This window comes from Bison bison, unplaced genomic scaffold, assembly GCF_000754665.1.
Source record: "Bison bison bison isolate TAMUID 2011002044 unplaced genomic scaffold, Bison_UMD1.0 scf7180017864233, whole genome shotgun sequence".
Classification (NCBI taxonomy): Eukaryota; Metazoa; Chordata; class Mammalia; order Artiodactyla; family Bovidae; genus Bison; species Bison bison.
In genome coordinates, this window is record NW_011494805.1 from 132961 (window position 1) to 155357 (window position 22397).

Genomic DNA, 22397 nt, shown 5'->3' on the forward strand with positions numbered 1-22397 from the left:
GCTCTCCGGAGGCCGCAGCGCGCGGAGTTGTGACAACGTCTACCCTCCTGGGGGCAACTCGTCTCCACCCCAGGGTCGTCCTGGGCGTTGGCCTGGCAGGGCTGGAGGGAAGGGCCGGGCGAGCGAGCTTTCTTGAGCCCCTACCCATTGCCCGGCAGAGGACCGGGGGCGGCCTGCACTTTGCCTCGTTTTTATCCGCGCGAAATCCCGGTGTCGTGTAGGGGCTGCAGGTGAAGCTGGCGGTGAGGGGTTCACGGCCACGTTCCGGAGCCGGCTCACCGAGTGACCGCGACTCTGCTCGGGCACGATTTTCTCTCAGAAGCCTGGGCAGCCGGGCGTAAAGAAGGCGGTGGGGGTTTGAGTCTCACAGGGGCCCGAGAGAGGGGGCCACGTGTGAATGCCAACACTCCCACCACCCTTCCCGGCTTCCCTCCTTCCAAATTGGAAACGGGGCTTCTGGCGAGTCGTGCCGAGGCTGGGAGGTGTGCTGCAGCTTTACGCAGAAGTTTGCTTCTGCTGCCAGGTGCCTGGCCGGTCGGTCTGGATTCCAGGTCGCTCTGGGTGGAGGGCCGGTGGAGTGTTTTTTCCTGCCTGAGTTTTCCCCATGTTTCCCCTGCATCCCCTCGGAGTGGTGTGGAAACAACTTTACGTTTGTAAACAGTTTCCCCTGCTCGTGAAGTGTCTTAGCACCTCCTCTCTTGAAACCTGAAGGCCCCGTTCCCCCGGTTACAGAGTGTGAGTAGGATGGTCTGCGGCGTGTGTCCTGGTGTGGCTGTGTGTCCGTCTGTGCGGAAGAGGGGCGGTGGGGGCGCTGAGGGGGTGGACGTCTTTCCTGCCACAACTGCGCTCCCGTCTCTCCCTCCGTGTCCTGTCTGTCGCTCAGCTGCGGAGTACGTACCTCTTTGTGTGACATGTACGTGGCTGCCAGCTGCCCCCACACTGTGGACTGAGTTGTCTGGGGTCTTTTATTTGATTGTGGGTCCTCTCCCTTGAGCTCCATGTCATGCCTGCTGAGTAAATGAATAAATGAAACCATGGCCATTGAAACAGAATGTTTCAACTGAGACCTTGTAAACTGGTGGTTGATTTAAGTCCTAAATTAAGAACTTGAGTCGATTTCCTGCTCACCGATGAAGTTGCAGTGCGACCTGTGAAACCGAGAAAGTTTGAAGTTTGGAAACCAACTGCTCTTCCCTGTCACAGCTGATGCAACTCTGGTCCATGGTTCCTGGCCTAGAATACAGAAGGTCCCCATAACCCTTATTTGTGTAGAGTATTTGCGATGTCTTCATATTTAATTGCTACGCGGGACCCAGAAAGTGGAAGGCTGTTTGCTTTGGCTTGATTATTAACATAAGTAAACAGAAAAAGTTTCTTGATTCAAGTGTGTGTTGGCTTGTGTGACAAGGGGCAGGTGGAATCTGGAGCAAGTGTAGTTTGGACTATAAACGGCTGGACACCTGCTCGGCTTGCAATATTACAGCAGAATATCAGGGGGCACAAAGGCAGGTCATTTCTATTTCAGGCACTGCTCTTGATTATGTCTTTTGTTTTATTCTCCCTCCGTTTCAATTTAGTGAATAGTGACTTAGCAAAGAAATAAATTTAAAAATCTACCTCTCCCCTGAAGAAGAAGAAAATATGATTCTGGGAGTTAAAAATAAATTTAGTCAAGAAAATAATTCAAGCAGTAGTCTGACTTTTTTTGGTGCGGCAACTGAAAAGTGAGTTTTGTAACAACCTCTAAATGTAACAGTCTTACAACAGATTGTTATGTGTTACAGGCAGGAGCTTTAGGGGAAGACTTGTGGGCTTCCTGGACAAGACCCACCTGGACTTTGTTTGGGCAGCAGTCTTATTCTAAGCCTGAGTGTTCAGAAATCAACTGCTATTAAGATAAACCAGAAACCTCCTCCCCACCAAAACAGTATCTCTTCTTCTGAGAGTATTGATCCTAAATGAGGTGGGTCATGTATCATCAAATCAAATAGCACACAACTCTCTTGTAGCTTGGCTAGTACTAGTACAGGGTTCTCAGCTGAAGGGACTTACCAGAACCACCAGAAGGGCTTTTAAAACTCACCTGTCCACTGCTCCTGCACGGAAATGCCATCTGGATTCCAGAATTTCTACATAGGAAAGACTGTGCTGATGTAATCTAGTTGGATGCGAGGGCTAAGGGAGCTGCATTAAATATATATTTATATGGCAAATACTTTTTTTTTTTTTACTTAGATTACTTTTTCTGGTTTGTTTTTTGAGGGAGCAGATGGAGACTAGTTGAGTTCTTCAACGAATGCTGATACAACCGCTCATTTCATGACGTGTGCCCCCTAGTGGAAACTCACTGCCTGTACTAATGGTGTGTGTGTGTGCCTCGATCAGTCACATCAACTCTTTGCAACCCCGTGGACTATAGCCCCCCAGGCTCCTCTGTCCATCTACTAATGGCACAGAGGGCTGTACCACTAGTAATGTAATCAAGGGCTACATTTCTTCTGAAATGAAGCCCAGCAAATTTCAGTGCCTGCATTCTAGTCTTAGATTCTGTCGTAGAAGGATCTTAACCTCCCCGAGCCTCAGTGTCTTCTGAAAAATGAGAATAAATAAATGTTTATTTACTGGGCTGCTATAAGGAAGAGCACTCTGAGCATTTTCTTAAAGGAAGCAGGGGGCATATATCAAATGCTTGCTGTGCTTAATTATTTCTATAATTCAAATGAAGATGAACTTGTCCCTTCTAAGGAACAGACTTTCCCTATTCCTCTACTAGAGCTTATATTTTTAAATTTTTATTTTATTTTTTATTTTTCTTGTACTATAGAACTGTAATCTTAGGAGACCATTGCTCTGGGCAAAAGGAATCACAGCAACAGCTCACAGCTCTTGAGGACTTAATATATGCAACCTGCATTTGTTACCGTTGTTGCTGTTACACTTTGAGTAACTCTTTGAGGCTAGTGCTACTGTTGCTAATTTTACTGAATGGAAACTGAGGTTGATAGATAACAGGTTATTTGCTTCAACTAACAGAAAATACCCAGGTCTGTCAGACTTAAAAGCTCAAGGTGAGACTGATACTGACTTCTGCTTCAGCTGTCTGCTTGAGTCAGTGGAAGTGTCATCAGTTATTGGACTCAAGATGCTCTTCGCGCTCCTCGCGTGCTGACATCAGGTGGCGGCCACGGACCGGACACGGTCATTGTGCGGCCACCCGGAGGGAGAGGCAGGAATGGACAGTGAGCCCCAACTTAATCACCAAGTGTCTGGCTGTCAAGAGGGATCTGCCGCGATATGGCCCAAGTTTGCAATGTGATGGAGCCTCCATTGTTGGGCACATGGTGAGCAAAGAGACTAAACTGCAATTCAGACTTTAAATAGTGAATAAACTATGCCAGTTAAGTCAGTGTCAAACCAAACGTGCATCAAAGTTAAGATCAGAAATCTCCACACTACAGACTCATTTCCCTTTTTAGGGAGTGGAGAACAGGGACCCTGCGTCCAGCCGTGCGATGTTGTGCCCCATGACTCCAGGAGCGCACGCTCTGGAGTAGGGCAGGGCGCACCTGCACAAATGCCTTTGGTAGCTTTGGGTGGAGGGTGGGGGTGGGGGGGTTGCCCTTATATTAATAGTAAAATCATAATTTGAACTATATCAACTTGTTTGTAGCTGAAGCAACAATAAAGTCAGTTTCTTCAGAATTTGTTGAGATCAAGGAGTGTAGAATGTTCTGAGAGTGGAGGTGAGGGGTGGGCAGAATTATCCTTGAGTGCAAAAGTCTCCCGTGGAACTGAACCCGAAAACTGGAGACTCAAGCGAGAACGTCAGAGACGGTTGTTGACATTCACCCTGTCGCTCAAAGCTGCTTCCTCAGTGCCACCCCAGGAGTGCTTGGTGTGGAGAGTCGCTGAAATGTCACTTTCGCCACCACTTTCTGCAGTGCTGGGGGCAGCGGACAGGGAGAAGGGGTGCAGGAGAAGGGTGGCTAGTTTGCTGGCGTATGGCCTCAGAACTGGATGAAAATGTGAACTTCAAAGGGCTTTATGGGCTGCGGTGGTTGCCCATGGGAAGGGAAGCTGAACCCCCCTTGGGCTAGCGGAAGGCCAGTGCCTCAGCCCAAAAAAGAGCTTGGTTGTCAGCTGTAGCTGAGTCTGAGTGGGAAGAATGTACCCTTTAGACCTTGCTGAGGGGCAGGAGTGAGAAAAGATGAGAGGATCGAGCAGGGTCAAGGCTGGTAGGGCTTGTTAGAGTTGGATTTCATTCTGAGGGTGAAGTGTTTGAGGCAGGGAAATGTCACACTTGGTTTCATATTTCCATAAGCTCACTCCCTCAAGCATGCTTCTAGCATGAAGTTGGCAAGACTAGTGAGGTGAGTGGCCCCCTGCGCCCACCCAGCTGCCCTAGGATGTGGGCACCTGATCCTGAGCTATACTTGGGGGCACCTCCCTGAGCAGGACTTAGGTTTGTAGAGGGGCTTCACATGCATTATGATTTTGTCTCCAGGTCACCCCTTTGTGGATGAGTGGACAGCTGTTGTAATTCCCCTTTTGTACAGGAGGAAATGGAAATGCCAGGGTTGGGTGACTGGTCCCAGGTTACTTTGTCAGTGATGGAGCTGGAAATCAGGTTATCTAACACTCCATCAGCTTTTCTGCTGCACACTGACACCAGCCCAAGATATCATGCAGGGACTAAGAGAAGCCTCAGAGGAATAAGACGTGGCTTCTTCTTGCAGTAAGCAGTGAGGTAGGGCATTAAAGGCTGATTGTGCAGTACTTGGAGGGCTTCCCAGCTGGTGCTAGTGGTAAAGAATCCCCCTGTCAATGCAGGAGACATGAGACCCAAGTTTGATCTCTGAGTCGGGAAGATCCCCTGGAGGAGGGCATGGCAACCCACTCCAGTATTCTTGCCTCAAGAAGCCCATGGACAGAGGAGCCTGGGGGGCTACCATCCATAGGGTTGCAGAGTCAGACACAACTGAAGCAACTTAACATACGTGCGTGTGAAGCAGTGGAGATTAGTAAGACAAATAGGGTGATTTTTACTCCAGGACATAAAGCAGTAGTACCTGGCATACACTGGGCTCCCCAGGGGGTGCAGTAGTATAGAATTCGCCTGCCAATGCAGAAGATGGAAGAGACTCAGGTTCAGTCTCTGGGCCAGGAAGATGCCCTGGAGGAGGAAACAGCAACCCACTCCAGTATTCTTGCCTGGAGAATCCCACAGACAGAGGAGCCTGGTGGGCTACAGTCCATGGGGTCGCAAAGAATTGGACACGACTGAGCGACTGAGCATCCATGCATGCACCTGGCATACGTTAAGCTGTTAGAATGTGTTAGGGAGGAAGAAATGGCAGGACAGGCAGAAGGAAGGAGGGAGAGAGAGAAGGAATTTGGGGACGTATCAATGACCCTTTTTTACAACTCCCCTCCTCCAGCGCTCATGCTGTTAGACCACGGCGATAAACATTTGGCATCTGATAAGGAAACCGAACCTTTCCCTGTAGAGAAGAGGGGTGAAGAAAGGACTTTATAAACCCGGGAAGCACTTACTTAACATAGACCAGCCTTGAAAGACAGTTAACAAAAGAGGGGCCAGACATGACTTCACAAGTGGTGGGAAAGGGCAGTTATCCTTTTCATGCTATATTTAGAACCACTGTGCCTTTGCCCCTCTGTGGCTCAGGGACCTCCATGTCCAAATAAGTAAGAACACGTTCTACTGGAGGAGGTGAAAACTGTCTGCTTAGATATTTTAATTGTCTCTTTTTTAAGCTTGTGTATCAGTCTGAGGATTCAGACCATATTCCTTAAGTGAAGCTGACCTTTTAGTTCCTTCTTTCTGCTGGGCGAGGGGTGCTCCTCTCGTTCAGTGGTGCATTTTAACACATACCCTGGAGTATGTGTTAAAAATAGCTCATTGCACAGGGTCTACATTTGTGAAACACATCTAACCAAGGCTACCGGTGGTCCATGTGGAGGGGAAGTTCCTCTCTGGCAGCCTGTGGGCTACTGAGAATTCTACTTCAGATGATGCATTTCAAAGCAGTTAATGTTAAAGAAAAGCCAGAATTTCCCCCCACGTTTATAACGTGTTTTATCCACCAAACCTCATTACCCACTTCGCTGGCTTTGATCTGTAATAGCACTTGCCTTTGGCTCTGGCCTGCAGAGTGAGACTTATGAGAAAATATGTAACGTGCACCGGAAGTAAATGTCCAAACAGACCCACGCAAATGAGCCCCATCCCCAGCACGAAATAGGCCAGATGGAAAAGCTCATGATTAGTCGTGGCTATCACGGAAATTAAAAGGATGCCCCATACTCGAGCTCAGTACTTTTCGAGACTGCTGCTCCCCTCTGTGGACTGAAGTGTCAGCATGTGCACAGATGCAGGCGGCTGTGACTGAAATTCAGCAGTTGCTGAAGATGCTGCAACTGACATGTCCAGTTTGTTTGCATTGCTTTCAGACTGCCCTTGTTTCTTCCTGTTGCAATTTTTTTTTTTCCCTCAAAGAGGTAAAAAGCAGTGGTTTAGAGAGTAGGCTTTAGATGTGTTCTGTCTGGGCTTAAATTTGCATGCAACCGCTTTCTAGCTTGTAATCTTGTGCAAGGTATTTAACGACAAGCCTCAGTTTCTTAATTAGTAGGTTCATCGTGAGGAGTGGAGTGATTGCCTGTGTGAAGTGGTTAGCTCATTGCCTGGAACGTAGTCTGCACTAAATGATGACTGACCGTACAGTATGTCAGATCTCATGCTTAGCTAAGTCTTGTTTCTGGATAGAGGGTTCAATCATGGGTTCTGTAATGCAGGCACAGGGGACAGTTTGGGATTTACCCTGCTAAGAAACTGGCTGATGTAAGAGATGGCCTAGCGGAGTTCGTTTGCCATGTGGGGTGAGTTACGATCCCACAAGACTGTGTTTCACTGATGATTTTTAGTCACCTCAGATATTTTCCTTCAACCAAACCACAGCGTAGGCTGCTGTGGTTTTTAGTGGAAAAATGTGAACTGTGTCTTAAAATGCTGATATGCAGGAACATGAAGAAAAGTGTTTTGTGAAGGGATAGTAGGCAAATAAGGATTTAACCAAAAAAGCAAAATTCAAAACTCTGAAAATTTTTCTAGTAATTATAGGAATGCCAAAATCTTATTAGCCCAAAGAAACCCGTATTTTTATTTTAAAATGTAAAATATGTAACTGTTACTAAATAAAAATATACTTTAGTCTTTTTTTATTATTTTGTTATTTAGTACTGTATTTTGTGGAATCCAAGAGACCATCCAGTGGAAGATAAATTTATGTATCCTTAGGAAAGAAAAACTAAGATGGGGAGTCTTACAGGATACCTGCTTAAAATTGGGACACCAAAATGTTATCCCTTCAGTGCAGGGTTAAATGAAAATTAAGCCATCACACAGATAGGGACAACAAAGGAACTCATTTCAAACTTGGTAGTGGTAGAAAGAGGGAAAAACACATCCCCTGTGATTCTGATTGCAAGTTCTGTTGTTGTTTAGTCACTAAGTCATGTCCAGTTCTTTGTGACTCCATGGACTATAGCCCACCATGCTCCTCTGTCCATGGAATTTCCCAGGCAAGAGTACTGCAGTGGATCGCCGTGCCCTTCTCCAGGGGATCCTCCCGACTCAGGGATGGAACCTGCATCTCTGGCATTGGCAGGTGAATTGTTTACTGCTGAACCACGAGGGAAGCCCTGAATTGCAAGTTGGTTCTAATAAATATTTAGATCTAAATTTAGAATGTCAGTGTGAATGTTAACAAGTACTTAGGCAGATAGATAATCTAAAGTGTCCTCAGATTGGGAGGGCCCTTGATGAATGAGAGGAAAAATTATGAATACTCTATGTAAGAACTTGGTTTCCATCCAGGCCTTCAGAAACTTTAAGGCCATTCCCCAATTCAGAGATGATAAAATATGAAGAAGAAGAAAAAAAAGGGGAGGCAGTTTGAATTACGAGTTATGGTGTAAAATTGTTATACAACTAGTTATTAAAATAATTTTTCGATACTTTCCTGGTGGTCCAGTGGCTAAGAATCCACCTTCCGATGCAGGGGGTGTGGGTCTATTCGATCCCTGGTCGGGGAGCCAAGCCCCTCCGTGCAGCCGGTGCTGCAACTAAAGAGACCCTGTGGAGCCCCTGCGACCAGAGGAGCCCAGTGCTGCCGAGAGAGAGAGCTCGCACGCTGCGGCAGAGACCCGGTGCAACCAAAGCAGAAACGAAGGAAGAAAACCATTTGTCTTAGGATGGTTAGTAAGGTGGACCTTGTTGGTAGATTGAAGCAAAAATCTATAGAGGAATGAAATGAAATTCCTGCTCTTCTAAAATGGAACAGCCTGGAGGGGGAGACAGGTGTAGAGTAATAAACTGCATTTATATAAATTACAGATAAGTTCTATAAGCATATAAATTGCAAAGGAGGAAATCTTGTAACAGAACTTAGGGAATATCTGAAGGTACTAAGTCCATATGAAGTGGAAAGGAGTGCTTCCCAGAAGAGGTGACGTGCCCGGGAGGACCACACAGGAGAGGGGAACGGAAAACCCAGGAATTAAATGGTTCTTTGGGGCCCTGCGCCTCATGCACTTTCGTCTGCAACACCCTTTCGTCTGCGTAGAAGATCAAGTTAATGGCTTTTCTTTTTTGCTCTGTTCTCTACTTCATTTTTAGAATTTTTCTAAGTCAAAATAATTCATGTTTATAGCATTCCTTCACCTACCCTCCCTCATATCTTCTCTCCTGTTCCCCAGAATATTAGAATATATCGCAGTATAGGCATATTATTTAGAATATTCTAATAGCAGTGTGGGCAGACTATTTAAAATACGGGATACATATTTTTACATACTAGAATACGTATTCTAATATTCTGAATAATATGCCTATACTGCTGTTTCTTGATATATCAAATTTAGCCATTACTGACTATATTGGTTTATGTATATAAAATTAGAATGATGTCAGTATTGCTCCATTTTCCAGTTAAGTAGTATTCTATGATCAGGATTCTTGCAGTTATTAATACTAACAGTTTTTCTCTTTTTTTTCCATTTGCTTTGTTTTCTTATGCCTAGCTCAATTTTTTTTTCTGAATGCAGCACTAACGTGTCAAATTTCTAGCAATAATTTTTTGAAATGTTCACACATATCAAATAATCCACCCGTTCTGCTTGTTTTGCTCCTGGAGCCCTGCCACTCTGGCGGCTCCATCTTGGCCTGGCTGTGGCCAACCTCCTCGGGCTGTCCTCAGCTTTCCCCTGCTCTCCTGGTCAAACATCACCCCCACTGTTCACTCCCCAGTTTTGCTGGAGCACAGTCTTCAGCAGCTTTCTGAGAAAGGGCGTTTGGGAAGCAAACATGTGGTAATGTCTTTGGTCTCTTTTCTCGCTGGTCTCATGCCATTCTCCTTCTCTTTTTCTCATGTGTGAACTATTTCTTATCTCTGGAAAGTCTTAATATTTCTTTTTTATCTCTGATAGTCTCAGTTGTGTAGAGTAACTTGACAAGGTGTGAGGCTTTTGGTAATCATTCTTCTAAGCACTTTAACGGACACCAACAGTCCATGGGGTCACTAAGAGTCGGGCACGACTGAGCGACTTCACTTTCACTTTTCACTTTCATGCATTGGAGAAGGAAATGGCAACCCACTCCAGTGTTCTTGCCTGGAGAATCCCAGGGACAGGGGAGCCTGGTGGGCTGCGGTCTATGGGATCGCACAGAGTTGGACATGACTGAAGTGACTTAGCAGCAGCAACAGACCAGAGCGGTAGTTCCCAAACTGTACCAAGGTTCCACAGGGTGCACCAGTGAGTCACCAGGACACCGTGTGGAACATTTTAAAGTTTCAAGGAAGGCAGCAGCATCTGTTGTACGCCAGGCAGACCAGTAAAGGGAGTTTCAACGTTAAATTGCTACATTCCTTCATTGATGTCAGTATCTTTGCAAAGATGGATTTTCTGCAATTGCTATGATAAGAAATTAAAATAAGTGCTAAGTGAAAAGTAGTGTGGAACAGAAAACAGAGGCAGCAGTATCCAATATGATTTCAAGGCTTGAGAAGTTGCATAGTGCCCAACAAACGCTAATTTTTCAGGACATAAAGATGCACTGGGGGCTTCCCTGAAGGTTCAGATGGTAAAGAATCTACCTGCAATGCAGGAGATCTGGGTTCAATCCCTGGGTCGGGAAGATCTCTTGGAGAAGGGAATGACTCCAGTATTCTTGCCTGGAGTATCCCATGGACAGAGGAGCCTGTCGGGCCTATGTCCATGGGGTCACAGACAGTCAGACATGACCGAGCGACTCACCCTTTCATTTTTTTCAAAGATGTACTATGTTGTTAGGACTTAGCTACTTAGTAAATCCGATTGTTGGGTATTTCTTTGTGCCTGGGAATGTCATGAAGAAAAAACAGCTGAGACATTTAGGGGGCCGTTTGCTGAGTAGATTGGGGCCTGTGGTCTGAAGGCTCTGTTGCTCCGGTTCTGGAACTCGCTCTGGTGTTGTGTCCGGCAGTTCCTGTCCTCTGGTGTCAGTGCCTCAGGGTGCAGATCCTGGTGGCTGGATACAGGACCCTCTGTACTGACCCAGCAAGAAGCTAATCTTTGTCGTTACCTTTCCCTCTGATTGCTGTTCTGTGCCATGTTTGTTCATTTTCACGGTCAGTTACTAGATTGGTATCTACAGCTCTTGTATTGAATCTTTAGAAAGTTTATCTGCTCTGTTGCTAAGTTCCAGCACATTTTCTTGGTCTCATTGTTCGTCCTTTTTATATCTATAGCATCCTCTTGTTTTGTGGATGCAGTGACTTGGCTGTTCTCTATGAGTCTGTGAATAGTGGTTTTTTGAAGGTATATTTTTGCACCATTATTGACTCTGATCTCTCTGTGTACCTTTCTGTCCACTTCATTTTCCAGTGTCATTCGTATCTGATAGTGTCACGTGTTTCGAGATTTGTTTCATTTTTGTGTTCCCTAGAAGCAGAACCTCAGATGAACATCTCAGTATAAGAATTTTATTTGGGATAGAACCCCAGAAAACACTGGTTGTAGAGTGGGAATGTAAGGTGATGATGGAAATGAACCCAGAAGGGCCCCACTGTGAGCATTAGCCACTCTGGAATGTACCGGGTCCCATGAGAGGTGAGGAAGGGAGTAAAACTTATTTTACCAACTCATCTTTTCATTAAGGTTGCCTGCTGGGGGTATTACCTCTCTGATACTCTTGCTGCTGTCTCTGTGAGGGTCAGCAGCGCGTGCGTGCTAAGCTGCTTTAGTTCTGTCCGACTCCTTGCGACCCCATGGACTGCGGCCCGCCAGGCTCCTCTGTCCACAGGATTCTCCAGGCAAGAATGCTGGAGAGGATAGCCGTTCCCTACTCCAGGGGGAGGGTCACCAGTACCTGCTGCCCAAAAGATGCCCTCCAGGCAGAGAACTGCAAGTATTCACTGAGGTGCCATTCACTGCTTTGGAGAAGGCATGGTATATCAACTTGGGCTTCATTGGAGTCTCATTTCCTGATTTGAAGTGTTCATAAGAAAGCATGATGAAGATTTCCATCCCAAATCTCTCAGAAGGGCCGGTTCAGACACAGTCAAGATTGAGCACACTGTGAGGCAGCCTGGGCCACCTTCACCTGGTCCTTCACTTCTGTGCGCAGAGGTTAGCGGAGAGACGTGAGGTTAGCGGAGAGATGTGAGGTTAGCGGAGAGACGTGAGGTTAGCGGAGAGATGTGCAGTTCCACTTAGTTGACTGCACAGCCCCTGCAAGTAGGTTGTACACAAGTTAGATCAACTGAACCAAAGTGGAGCGTTGCCTTTCTCACCCTCAGTGCCACTGACATTGTGGACTGGATCAGTCTTTTGTAACGTAGAACGTTTGCAGCATCTCTGGCCTCCACCCACTGGCTGCAAGTGGCATCCTCCGACCCTGCTTGTAATGACAAACTGCCTCCATACATCACCCGGTGTCCCTTGGAGGGCAGAATCGCCACTGGTGTACAGCCTAACAGTCGTTCTCAAACTTGGCCATGTGTTACAGACATTTGCTTGCGGACTAAGTCAGTCATTCCAACTCTTTGTGCAGGGACTGTAGCCCCCCCAGGCTCCTCTGTTCAAGGGATTTTTTTTTTTCCAGGCAAGAATTCTGGAGTGGGGTGCCATTTCCCCCTCCAGGGGATCTTCCCAACCCAGGGATCGAACTCATGTCTCCTGCGTCTCTTGCATTGGCAGGTTTTTTTTTTGTTTGTTTTTGTTTTTACTGTGGAGCCACATGGGAAGCCCAATGTTAGAGAAACTTGCTGCTACTGCTAAGTCACCTCAGTTGTGTCCAACTCTGTGTGACCCCATAGACGGCAGCCTACCAGGCTCCTCCGTCCCTGGGATTCTCCAGGCAAGAACACTGGAGTGGGTTGCCATCACCTTCTCCTAAGTGTAGAGACACTTCAGTTCAGTTCAGTTCAGTTGCTCAGTCGTGTCCGACTTTGCTACCCCATGAATCTCAGCAAGCCAGGCCTCCCCGTCCATCACCAGCTCCTAGAGTTCACATCCATCAAGTCAGTGATGCCATCCAGCCATTTCGTCCTCTGTCGTCCCCTTCTCCTCCTGCCCCCAATCCCTCCCAGCATCAGAGTCTTTTCCAATGAGTCAACTCTTCGCATGAAGTGGCCAAAGTACTGGAGTTTCAGCTTTAGCATCATTCCTTCCAAAGAACACCCAGGACTGATCTCCTTTAGAATGGACTGGTTGGATCTCCTTGCAGTCCAAGGGACTCTCAAGAGTCTTCTCCAACACCACAGTTCAAAAGCATCAATTCTTCAGCGCTCAGCTTTCTTCACAGTCCAACTCTCACATCCATACATGACCACTGGAAAAACCCTAGCCTCGACTAGACAGACCTTTGTTGGCAAAGTAATGTCTCTGCTTTTCAATATGCTGTCTAGGTTGGTCATAACTTTCCTTCCAAGGAGTAAGCGTCTTTTAATTTCATGGCTGCAATCACCATCTGCAGTGATTTTGGAGCCCCCAAAAATAAAGTCTGACACTGTTTCCACTGTTTCCCCATCTATTTGCCATGAAGTGATGGGACCAGATGCCATGGTCTTAGTTTTCTGAATGTTGAGCTTTAAGCCAACCTTTTCACTCTCCTCTTTCACTTTCATCAAGAGGCTTTTTAACTTTCTTCCATAAGGGTGGTGTCATCTGCATATCTGAGGTTATTGATATTTCTCCCGGCAATCTTGATTCCAGCTTGTGCTCTTCCAGCCCAGCGTTTCTCATGATGTACTCTGCATACTTTCCTATTTAAGGAAGCTTTAAAAATGCTCATGTCTGGATCCCTCCATAAGGGATCCTGATTTTAATTAGTCAGAGATTTATCTTGGATATTAGTCAGTTTATAGGCTCCCCAGGTGATTTTAATGTACATTCAGGGCTGAGAACCACTGGCCCAAAATACCTGCTCATTAACTGTAGTCTTAAGACAGTCAGGAGTGGTGGAGCTCGTGGTGAACTGGGTTGATCTCGTTCGTCTTAAGGTGGGCAGCTTAGGCGCTTATTGTCGGATGGAAGACTTTTTTATGTTTTGTCTCTGGATCTTGTGGGTTGATTTTCCTTTATTTACACTTTAGAGTGCACAAATGACATGAACATCATACCCTCTTTTGACCTACCACTCCTGTTATAGTGACAAGGAACTACTGAATCTCAGAGTGACAGACCAAAGTAGATTCTCCACGAACAAAGTGGACAGACCAGGTGTGTGACCTTGGACAGCAGTCCCCCCTGTCTAGAGCCCAGTTTTCCCGTGGCTCACCTGGGGTGACAGTGGCACTTCATGGGGCTGACAGGAGAATTGAGAGAGTGAATATAGACCTGGGTACAGCGTTCAGCACCCTGTGTTGTATCAGAGTACCGAAGGGTGTTGATTATTATTATGATATATTTGCTCTCCTGCACTAGACTAAATGATCGTAAGAGATCAGGCCTGATCCAACGTAAAAGATTCAGTGAACTGAACAGCACTGACTCATTGACAGTTGTCTGCTGGTCATTAGCCATGGCCCTAACACAGCAAGACTTGGGTAAAACTAAGAAACAAGCAGCTTTGGTTGGTGAGATTTATCAGTGGCTCAGTAAGGTACGCTGTCGGTGGTGGTGTTTAGTTGTTAAGTCGTGTCTGACTCTTTTGCAACCCCGTGGACTGTAGCCCACCAGGCTCCTCTGTCCATGGGATTTCCCAGGCAGGAATGCTAGAGTGGGTTGCCATTTCCTTCTCCAGGGGATCTTCCCGACCCAGGGATTGAACCTGTGTCTCCAGCATTGGCAGGTGGATTCTTTACCACTGAGCCATCAGAGAAGCCCAAATAATGTACACGTGTTGGATAAACAACTATTCAACAGTGTCTCCATGTCACAGGTCTTCATTGTATCAATCCCTGGCTGAAAGAGGGACTTAAATTAATAACCCAGGTGCTCTATCCTAATCCATCTAACACTTGGGAAACAAAATTTTGAAATGGATTTAGTGGTTTTCAGGTTTTTTGAACACTACAATTTTTATGTGAGTACATTTCATTTTCAATTATAGGTGTCCCTGAATCATTATTTCTCATTCTGCCGGAAAATGTACTCTCTACAAATTTATCTTTGCCTCAGTAATTATGAAATGACAGGAGACTGTGTCCCCAGTATGCTTATCAGTCTGCATTTGTCAGAGGAAACAATGAATATAACTTTTTAAGTGTTTCAAGTCCTGAATTAAGTCATATTTTCTTTGAAAATGTCCATAAGGCCTGGAAAGATGATCTGGAACAATTTTAAAGGATGAATCTCAGACACTGATTTATAAAATACATTCTCAGCTACCTAATGTTTTAAGATACATTCGTATTTGTATATGTGTGGGCATACTTTGGGAAAATGGAAGGTTTCGCTGGTATAGTTGTAGAGAAGGAACGTACCTAGCTTTGCTGAGTGAGTGCTACGGATAGTACGTGCTGCACGCGTGACGGGGAGGAGTCCTGAAAGCTGGGGATGGCACAGAATGCTCTTGCACAGCCAAGGCCTGAGCTGGACACAGCAGAGTTCGTTCTCATCTGCCACTGCCTCCTTCCAGCCTCACGGAAGCCACGTGCCCACTGCAGGGCGGCTCTTCCGTCTCCGAGGCCCACGAGGCCCAGGCGGGAATAGTGAGACCCTGGGGCTGGTCCCAGGCCCAGGGAGCCTCCTGCCCCCACTTCACAGGTTCCCTCTGTCTGGTTTCGTATCCACACTGGTCTCCTTGATTTTTGGCTCTCCTCTCCAGTCCTTTTTAACACATTTACAGATTCTACTCTTTGTTATGAGTTAAGTATGTCCGCTGCCAATTCGCGTGTTGAGGTCCTTTCCCCCCAGTGTTTTGGAAATAGGATCCTTGCCAGTGTAGTTAGTTAAGATGAGGTCATACTGGAGTAGGGTGGGCCCCTGGCTGTATCCTTATGCAGGGGGGAGTTTGGATACACACACACACACACACACACACACACATCCACAATGCCATGTGGCCAGTCCGTGACAAAACTGTGAGTCACTAGAGTAAACCAGTCAGGGGTGGATCATTTAAAGATGGCTTTGTAAAGATGCACGAGAACCAGAAAGCTGCACACAAGGTGTGACTGTGGCCATTCCCAGGCCTTTCTCAGGAGACGAGCGTACAGCTTGGGAGATGTGACTCCTTCCCTGAAACCTTTGCTCTTTATCCCCAGTGTCCCAGGGATCGGGATTAAGAGCCTTCACTGAGATGTACAGGTGAGGGGCAAGCTCTTAAGAGCCCACCATCTAGAATCATCCCTGAATTACGAGTACAACCAGCACTACCAAATGTGAACAGAAGTAGTCATCATATGAAAACTGAAGAATTGGCATCTTGAGGCTATAGTTGTAAAATTAATAAGATTGTTATTAATAACACCCTCCTTTATATCTTTACCCTGATTTATTTCTACGGCGTCATAGTATTGGGTTAGCCAAAAAGTTTGTTTGGGTTTTTTGTAAGATATGGAAAAGGGTGAGCAAACTTTTTGGCCAATCCAATACTTACTTACTATATTCTTCAATACAGTCATTCCTTAGTATCCTTGGAAGATGGGTTCCAAAACCCCTGAGGACTCTGAAATTCACTGATGCTCATACCTGTTATGTACAGTGGGGTAGTGCAGTCAGCCCTTGGGAACTGCAGGTCCCGCCTCTGTAGATATGGAGGGCGAATGTGTGCATGCCTGTACGTGGGCTTCCCAGGTGGCTCTAGTAAAGAACTGCCTGCCACTGCAGGACACGTAACAGATACATGTTCCCTCCCTGGGTTGGGAAGAGCCCCTGGAGGAGGGCATGGCAACCCACTGCGGTATTCTTGCCTGGAGAACCCCATGGACAGAGGAGCCTGGCGGGCTGCAGTCCATGGGGTCAGACACGACCAAAGCAACTGAGCACCATGCCCCTGTGTGTGTGAGTGTGTGCAAATAGTGCATGTGCTGCTGTGTATTGCTTCTTGGTTTCTTATCTGATTCCCCCTGTTGGAAGCTATATTCCAATGCTTAGAGGATTACTGGGAATTCAGTGGGCACTCAGTAACTACAACTTGAGTGGATGAATAAGTGAATGAATGAATGAGCAAATTGCTCTCTTTAAGTAACCTTTAGGTTAGTCAACTTGAAAGAAAGGCCTGACCCTCTGAGCTTTTTATGTGAAGGTCTGAAAAATTTGTGCTGTTCCAAATTATCCTGGGCTGGTGGGGGCTGCGAGCAGAGGTAGGAGGGATTTAGAGAGGGAAGGATCCTTTTTTCCAAGACTTTGCAGCATTCCATTCCAAGTTACTGAGCTGTGTCAGGCTTCAAGACGTTGTATGGTCTAACGAACTTCTCAGAGCCTCTCCAGCTTCTTGCTAAACGGCAGTGAAGTTAATCTTCTTATTATTGGATTCACCAACCGTTTCCTGCTCCCTCCAGTTGGTTTCACGAGGGGACAGAGGCACATGGGAAGAGACGTCTCGTCGCCTGGGTCATACCCTGATATTGCCGTAACTCAACCAGTTGCAGGATATTTTCCCTTTCTGCGGCATTAAAAAAAAGCATGATTGAGCTTGACCTATATTAAACATAAGCTGAAGCATCTATTTATCTTTGAGAAAGACACTGTGAGGTAGTCACACTTAGGAAAGTTCTTTCATGTGCTTCAAATAAATATATAACGGTGGGAAAATAAGCCTAATAATTTTTTCATTCTTTGGCAGCAGCATTAAAATTCAGATTAAATGTTTGATTGCTAATGTGTTCTAGAATCTTGTAAATAGGATTTTTTTTAATCACCTTAGAAAATCTGTATTTGACTAGTTAAAACAATGTAGGGTTTGAAGTTAAATAGGCTGATTTGCAGTTGTGCAACTCCCTGGACCGTCACTGCCTACATCTTCATAATTTCAGTTATCAGAAGCCAAGGACTCCGGAAGAAAAAAAACAATTTTTTTTGAACCAGAGCTGGTCCCTTGAGTGGAACACACGCTGATAGATCACCCTCGGGAACAGCATTTCTCCCTGGGCAGCTGCTGTCCTCTTTCTTAGATCTCAACTTGCCTTATCTTTTCAGGGGCACGATTAGAAGCGGTTACTGCAATCGCTGTGGAAAAATCCAGCAGGAGGTTATCATATTTAATGTTTCAGAAAGCTTCCTTTTGAAGGCGATAACAGTGTTTCCTAATCACTGTGCCGTTGGGCAGGCACAGGTGTGTTGCAGACCGTTAAGTCACTCTCTCCTTAGGACAGAAGGTTTTTCTTTGAAAGTATTTGGCTCTCCTTCCGCTTTTTTTCCCACCCTGTCTTCATGCCAGAGAAGGCACCTTTCCCAGACTTACTCTCCACACCCAGTGAGGTGTTCTTTCAGAAATCCTGGGTGATTTTTTTTAACTCTTTCCATTCCAGTCGCATCTGCAAGCTCATAAGGCATGTTTCTTATTCAGTTCCGGTCCTCAGGTACTGCCTGAGCATCTCCTAAGTCCTGAGCATTATCACAGCTTCCAGAGGGGCTTACAGTCTCCGGGGGGAGAGACCTACAGAGCAGCCACGTTCTTCTCTTTTTTCCATTCGAGTTGATCTTGCACTGGGAGAACCATGATGTAAACAGATAGCTCAAGTCTACTAATAAAAAGAGTGTGTTGCAATTGTAAAAAATTCCAACACACAAGATTCGATCAATTTTGGTTGCATTAAAAGCATGAGTATTGGAAGCGAGTGAGGGGGAAGCAGAGGTTCTTTTTTATCAGAGTGGGTTGCTCACACTGCTGTGTTGGTGTCTGCTGTGCTGCAGGGTGAATCAGCCGTGTGTATACAGACGTCCCCTCTGTTTTGGATCTCCTTCCCATGTAGTCACCTGTGCTGGTGGGAGCTCCCCTCCAGTTGTCTGTTTCGTGCACAGCAGTGTGCGTGTCAGTCCCAGTCTCTGGGTCCACCCCACTTCCCCCTTGGCATCCCCGAAGCAGAGGACTTCCTGATGTGAGCTCGCTTTTTGTAAAACAGGCTAGCTTTTCATTGTAACTGCAAGACGCAACCCTCACCCTTGCTCTGTCCTCAGAATCTGCTACAGTTTTAGCCTCATCCTAGTTCCATCTTCCCTCATGAACACGAGGCTTCAGCTCAGTCTTGTTTTCGCCTCCTGAAAACACGGTGTCATATAAGCTCTGCCACAGGCCTTGACAGCAGCTGGCGATTCGTCAGTATTTGGAGCATGAAGAAAAAATCGACGCAAATGTAGATATTTTCCTCTTCCATTTCAATTTTAGACTTTTGAGAAAGAGGAAATCTGACTGGGATGGCTCGGGTCAGGGGTCTCCCCTTTGTCCAGGAAATCTGGCTACAAGGCCAGGTTCACAGTGTGCAGGAGTTTGGAGGGTCTGTTCTGGGAAAGGGGTCACGAGAATCACTTGCCACACGTCTGAGTGCCTTAAGGAGCAGAGTTCCTCAAGAGATTGTGGAAGATCAAGTGTCTGCATGTGCCCCGATGCTTACTGCAGCACTGTTTACAAGAGCCAGGACATGGAGCAACCTAGATGTCCGTCGGCAGATGAATGCATAAGAAAGCTGTGGTACATATACACAGTGGAATATTAGTCAGCTATTAAAAAGAATGCATTTGAATCAGTTCTAATGAGGTGGATAAAACTGGTGCCTATTATACAGAGTGAAGTAAGTCAGAAAGAAAAACACCAGTACAGTATATTAACGCATATATGTGGAATTTAGAAAGATGGTAACGATGACCCTATATGCAAGACAGCAAAAGAGACACAGATATAAAAACAGACTTTTGGACTCTGCCAGAGAAGGCATGGTGTGTGATGATTTGAGAGAATACAATTGAAACATGTATATTACCATATGTGAAATAGATCACCAGTCCAGGTTCGATGCGTGAGACAGGGCACTCAAAGCCGGTGCACTGGGATGACCCTGAGGGATGGGATGGGGAGGGAGGTGGGAGGGGGCTTCAGGATGGGGAACACATGTACACCCATGGCTGATTCGTGTCAATGTATGGCAAAAACTACCGCAATATTCTAAAGTAATTAGCCTGCAATTAAAATAAAAAAATTAAAAAAATAATTTATATCAAAAAATGCTACACTCAAAACAAAAGAAGATCAAGTGTCTAGCAGGGACAGTGGGGGACAAGGAGTCTGCTGACTTCTCTTTGCCCTTGAAATTGAAGGAGAGATCAGAATTGGACTTATAAAGAAAGTGGTATTTTCAGGGGAAAGCCTTCTGTCAGGGCAAGGAGGAGGAGGAGGGAGTGTTTAAGAAAAGATTAAAGATAAGGAGAAAAGTTCTCTTTTTCATCAGTAAACATAATTCATTTTAGTTTACTCTTTGTTATGGGTATTGACATACTTTTTTTCATTATCTCATTATGGTATTGATGTATGGAATACACAAGACCAAGTCTGCATGGGTAACATTGCCCGTATTTTAAACGATGCATTCCAATTCCAAACAATGGTGTTATAAATTGAAGGAAAGTAACCCACTTTGGGGTTGGGATTCACCTATAATTGTTGAATGAGTCTGTGAAAAGTGAGTGAAGAGTGAGTTAGTGTAAAACAGATAAACTGAGAGTCAGAGTGGGGATATTTGGAAAACCATCAGCTTTATATAATTTACTTTTGTAAGAAATATTTGCTATGTTCGATCAGTTTGCTGCCAGAGCATGTTTTTAAGATCAACCCAGAATAGCTGTCCCACGTTAGACAGATTTGCAAAAGCTTTTTAGGCAAATGTGCAATTGCATGTTATGGGAAAACTATTGATCAGATAAACCAAGTAAAAGGGAAAATGTCCCCTTGTGAACTTCCTGCGAAGTGTCCTTGCTGTGAAGACCTGTCCAAGAAGAGTAGAGTAGAAATCAAAGGGAAATTTGTCGTCCTTGCTTTTCTTTCTGAGTGGAAAGCAAAAGGTAAATACCATGGTTGAATGGAAAAGTAAATTGGATTTTAAATTTTTATATGTGTTTCCCCAGTCTGAGGTGCTCAGGCTTCATTCAGCTGTACAGTTAAAATTGACAAGACCCCTCGAAATGTGACACAGCCACTTGAGGGTTAACCTTTCAGTATAGCTATTGAGTGGATGTGTCTCCATGGTTAGATAGAATTTATTTATAATTTAAATTATTCTTACTTCCTTCAATCCTAAGTCATTCTAGAGACAGTATGTATCTAGAGGAAGTAATGCTATGGTTAGTATTTTCCATTGTGTTTGGTAGAGGATTTAACAATAAATGGCAACCCACTCCAATATTCTTGCCTGGACAATCCTATGGACAGAGGAGCCTGACAGGCTACAGTCCATGGCGTTGCAGTCGGACACGACTGAATGACTAACACTTTCAGACTTTCAAATGTAAAGTGAATTTCTTCTTTCAAACCTCTTTCCAATTAATTGTCATTTTTTAAAAAATTGTTAATTTATTTGTCCTCACTGGGTCTTAGTTGAGGCATGCGGGGTCTTTTATTTTCCTTGCAGCGTACCAGCTCTTCAGTGGCGGAATGCGGGATCTTCAGTTGTGGAATGGGGGATCTTCAGCTGTGACATGAGAATGCTTAGTTGTGGCAGGCAGGATCTAGTTCCCTGACCAGGGATCGAACCTGAGCTCCTGGGTTGGGAGCTCAGAGTCCTTAGCCACTGCACCACCAGGGAAGTCCCAGTTTTAGCTTTCAGTGGGACACATTCCTAGATGAAGAAAATCTTCAGTAAACTCTGTACATATTTGGAGGAGGGCTTCAAGGATCTGGTCATTTTCTGGTTTTATAGGTTAGACTGTGTCCCCCGCTTTCATATGTGGAAGCCCCGGTCCCTAGTGTCTCCGAAGGTGCCCTTGTTGGAAATTGAGTTGTTGCAGCTGTAATTGGGCTTGCCTGGTGGCTCAGTAGTAAAGAATCCGCCTGCCAAGCAGGAGACATAGGAGACCTGGGTTCGACCCCTGGGTTGGGAAGATCCCCTAGAGGAGGAAATGGCAACTCACTCCAGTATTCTTGTCAGGAAAAATCTCGGACAGAGGAGCTTGGCTGGCTGCAGTCCGTGGAGTTGCAGAAGAGTCTAACGTGACTTAGTGAGTAAACAGCAACAACAGACGGTGTAATGACTTAAGATGAGGTCACCCTGGAGGAGGGCAAGCCCATCCAGTGCCGCTGGTACCGTTGTAAAAAGGGAAATCGGGACACGCAGGCTTGCATAGAAGGAAGACCTTGGAGGAGACCCAGGAAAAGGGCAGTCGTCTCCAAGCCACGGTGAGAAACCCAGAACGGACCCTCCCTCTCAGCCCACAGAAAGAGCCAACCCTATCGACACCATGGTTTTGGACATTTTTGTTCTCTAGAACTGAGAGACCATGAGTTTTTGTTGTGTGAGCCACCCAGTCTGTGGTGCTTTGTGATGGCAGCTTTGACACATGAATCCACGTGGCCATGTGGTCAGCTGAGCAGGGGTGGCTGTGCAGGTGCCAGGGTCCCCCCTCCCTAAACACTGACTGCAGTTTGGAAATTCCAGTTCCATACCCCACCTCTTAGTATTTTCCTTTTTCTCTGTAATGTCAGACAGTTATAATGTCTGATGAGGCCGAGCTCTGATATAATAATTTTCCAGGGAAGTCTGTGGTGTAGTCTGACATGTCATAAAAGAGAATGAATCCATTCTCTGCTTCGTGAGATTCGTAAGCAGCAGCTTGAGAGCATGTGGATAAGGTATAGACCTTGTGGAAGGGCTGGATTCTTGCCTTGACTCTAGCTGTGTGACCTTGAACAGCTCGCTTAACTTATCTGAGTCTCAGCCTTTTTCTTTGCAAAATAGACGGTCTTC

General features: G+C 45.7%; 1 protein-coding gene across 1 annotated transcript in view; it reads left to right on the forward strand.

Annotated features, from left to right (window-relative positions):
• The first annotated feature begins 6 nt into the window (after nt 1-6).
• SNTB1 (syntrophin, beta 1 (dystrophin-associated protein A1, 59kDa, basic component 1)) overlaps nt 7-22397 on the forward strand; it is a 253717-nt gene continuing 231326 nt past the window's right edge. The window contains exon 1 of the mRNA XM_010846184.1: nt 7-735. The gene's annotated coding sequence lies outside the window, so the exon portion shown is untranslated. The remainder of the gene's footprint in view (nt 736-22397) is intronic.